This window comes from Arachis ipaensis, chromosome B08 (genome assembly GCF_000816755.2).
Source record: "Arachis ipaensis cultivar K30076 chromosome B08, Araip1.1, whole genome shotgun sequence".
Classification (NCBI taxonomy): Eukaryota; Viridiplantae; Streptophyta; class Magnoliopsida; order Fabales; family Fabaceae; genus Arachis; species Arachis ipaensis.
The window spans coordinates 42,894,718-42,898,853 of NC_029792.2; positions in this window are offsets into that span (position 1 = coordinate 42,894,718).

The following is a 4,136-nucleotide window of genomic DNA, read 5'->3' on the forward strand; positions in this document are numbered from 1 at the left end:
TAGTTTGTAAGAATGTATGCGTGTTTTCAAATAAAAAGTATTTTTTTGGTTTTTTTAAAGAAAACAGCAATACGATTTTGAGTTAAAGACTCATCTTTTATTATTAAGCATATAAACTATAAAGTCGTCGTAATAATTCTTACTATCAGAATGACGCAGTCGGAAGCATGACATTCTGATAGTGAGGGTATTACATTTTGTAACGTTGAGGATGATATTAATAAAAAAAAAGATCAAAAACGATTTTGATTTTAACCTAAGACTTTAGAGATGAAAAAAGTATTTAACTCTATTTAAAATCACCATTTTAAGCCCAACGCAAAAAATACAAAGTGCTTTTTTGAACCTTGAGCATTACCAATCTTTTTCCTTGCCCCCTTATTCTAGCTCTAGTTATAATAATAATTACCTTTTGGTCACATTGTGATAGATGGACAAATAATAATTAATTTGGGTTGGTCAAGTGATGCTCACTCGTTCGTTTAGGCTCCGTTTGGTAACAAAGCCACAAAGTAATGGACAGAGACACAAAGACATAACAATACATAGACATAGATATACACAAATTCTTTTATTGTGTTTGGTAACTGATGAGTTTGGAAAACTCTAAACTAAATTGATGATGATCAAACATTATTAACAGCAAAATTATTAATCTAATTTTGATTGATATATTAATTAAATTAATTTTGCTGTGCAGGTTTTTATTGGGCCGAGAATTAATGAAAATACAGCAAGCCCAAAATTAAAACTTGCAATCAGCCTTGTTTAATGTTTCTTACATTTTGGCTGAATGGTTATAATAGATGTTGGGCAGGAATAAATCTTATTACTTCAAAGCCCAAAGAATGCTTTCCCATTTGCTCATTGCTTGATCCAAATTTCATCAGGAAAGCAAATGTTATTATTGGGCCAGAAATTAAATGTTGTTGCAACTAAGCCCAACTTCACATTTGATGAGAGTTCCTCATGCATGATCCGAAACAAATGAAAAAAGAAAGCAAAAATGCTTCCAACGGATCCAAGCACTTCATCATGTGATGGATTCCAAAATTCATTACATTGTCATTTATTGCATGGGAACTATGAGAGAGAAAGTTGCAGCTGAATTGATTGATGGCCATAGTGCTACACGCCACTCTAGCTAGGGAAGTAAAAGCAACTCATTTGAATTAATTTATTCAAACACTTGATTGTTTTTTCTTTCACAATTTCTTCTCTCTCATCTCTTTCTCTCTTTTTCTTCGGTCCTTGTCCAGGAAACTATGAATGCTATGTTCATCTACCAAGAAAAAGAAGATGTTGCATGCATCAAGACCATCAAGCTAATGATGGCAAGAAAACATACTAAAATAAAAATGAGCTGTGGCTAAGATTGTCACCAAACATGGATAGATTTGGTGAGGTAATCTTGGTTCTTTATGCTCAAAAAAGGAAGAAGAAGATCTCGGCCAGCAAAGGGGAGATTCTTGGAGGAGATGGCTTGTCTTTGATTCTGCTCAACCACCACAGGAAGTAGCTAGAGTGGCGAAGTGATGGTAGAGGCAGAGATTGAAGCAGATGAAGTCATCATCATCATGAAGCATCAAGGGCCAGAAATCCATCTTGGAGAGCAAACCAAGGATGGAGAGCTCGGATTGATGAAGAGTGATGACCAAGGAAGGACTAGAGGTAATTGCATGTTGGTTATTGCATGGTTATCTCTTCTCTCTCTGTGTGGCCGAACCGGATTCTTGAAGGAAGAAGAAGTTAGCTTGGGTTTTTGGCTTCAATTGTGGAGGCTTCTCTCTTCTATAAAAAGGGAGAACAGTCACTGGTTGGAGCAAGGAGTTAGAAGTAAGCATTGAGAGTGCAAGACACAGAAGTCTCAGAGCTACCTAAGCTTACAGATTTTCTTCTCCTTCAATGTATTCTGTTTAGTATTTTTTCTGTTTAATTTTGTCATGTCTTGAGTCTCATGGAAAAAGGCAAACAGTGAGGTTTGTATGAAAAAGCCATAGAGCGGAAAAAGGCAGAGAGTGCAAAATTAAAAGAAAAAGCCATAGATGTCTTAGAGTTCCTTTGTTCATCTATGTTGTGTTTCATGATTATGTGAAAATCTCCTTGTAAGTTGGGTTAGCACTTTACAGTTTGTAATCAGATTGATTATAGTGAAATTCCATCATGTTTGTGATGGAGACTGGATGTAGGCTGCACTGCACTTAGCAGCTGAACTAGGATATATCTGGGTGTAATCTTCTACTCTTCTCTCCTACATTTCTGTTTCTACTGCACAGGAGCAAAAACCAAAATTATCTCGTGCTAAGAGACGAGACAAAAAGAAAAGTCTCGTGGCTAGGGACGAGACAAAAGAAAAATTCTTGTGTAAAGTGATGAGCTAAAAACAGAAAAGTCTCCTCTAAGTCCAGCAAGTATTAGCAAGCAAAAAGGGGGCTAAGATTCAACCCCCCCTTCTCTTAGCCACTGAAACCATCAGTAACAATATACACAATAATACACTAATTTACATTCATATCAACATACCAAATTTACCCTCAACAGTAACACCATTATAACCACCACTATCAACATCTACAATCACCACCATCATTAATGCCAATATCAGATTCACCATCACCATTTACATATAATTAACAAAAAAAAAAATTGTGATAAATTTCTTAGCAATAATCATTTATTTATCTCAAAAAAATTTGAGAGAGAGACAAGACAGTAATTACAGTGACAATAAACCAAAATTTAAAAAAAAATCAAGAGATTGAGAGATGGTGCTGACGACAATAGAAGAGCAGAAGAAGATAGTAGCGACTGCGAGTAACTGGAAGGCGAATAGGCATGGCGCTGCAAGTGTTCCTATGTTGGGGGGAGGGCGCTGCGAGATGCTGGGTCACGAGAGGTGGATGACGATGATAGCGCTGCGACGACGCCGCCACTTGCTATCTCGTTATGGCTAGACGGCGACGCCACTGCGATTTTGCTGTTATGTGTGAACTGCATGGCGACGAGGCTGCGACTGTTGCAGTGGAAGGCGACAGATCTGGATGAGTGGCAAAGAGTGGAGGTAGTGGTAGTGGCACAAGGAAGAGTGATGGAGGGAAGAGGGTAGTGACAGAAGAAGATGAAGGAGGGACACAACAATAGAAGAAGGAGGAGGATGGAGGAAGAAGAAGGGAAGAGGAAGAAGGTACCTGGATGTTGGAAGGTTTCTGGTTTTATGGAGTTAGAAACTCAGAATGAAGAAGATAATGGGGAGAAAGGGGGATTATGGTCAATGTACATAATTGGTATTTCAAAAAAAGGAAGGGATAGAAATGTAAAATTTTGTGTCTAATCAATTGTGTTTCAATGTCTCAACTCAAGTGAGAGATACTTGAAAACATGTATTTTATGTATATTTGTGTGTTATTGTGTCTATTAAAAATTTGTGTCTTAGCAAACAAACGATGGACATGTACCATGTCTTTGGTGTACATAGACACTAACCAAATACACGCTTAAATAAGTATTGGGGTTCGAATCTCGTTTTGTGTGTACAGTAATTTATTAGCCAATAATATATCCTTAAATTTGCAATAAATTAGTCATTAACCTACCGATGCGAATTGAGGGAGCCCATAAACAACAAAACAAAAAAAACAAATAATATATATTTAATTATTTATATAAGTTTCTTTCTACAATAACCAATGAATTTAGTAAAGATAGTAGGATAGTGATTTAACTCATTTAGGACTAGTAAAAAAACAGAAAATCTTTCCAAATGCAAATCTATCATTGAATAAATATCATTAATTTAAAAATTTATGAATGACCGGATTGAATGCAACTTTCTAAAACTTTATAGATGTGAGTAATACATAACATACGTATTCACAGGTAATAATACTAATATTTCCAGGTACTCGTTTCGATGGATTTCTTTTACCTTCCCTATATGATACCAAGAAATTTAAACACCAAGTTGAAAAAAAGAAAAAAATATATTAAATAAAAAGACAAAATAAGTTAACATTTATGGTGCAATGGTTCTGTAGCATGCAGTAAAGGTTGATTGTTTGTTACCCAGGGAAAATAAATTTTCCGATTAGGGTCCTATCAATCATTGTACAAAATTTTTTCTTCAAATTGTATTTCTC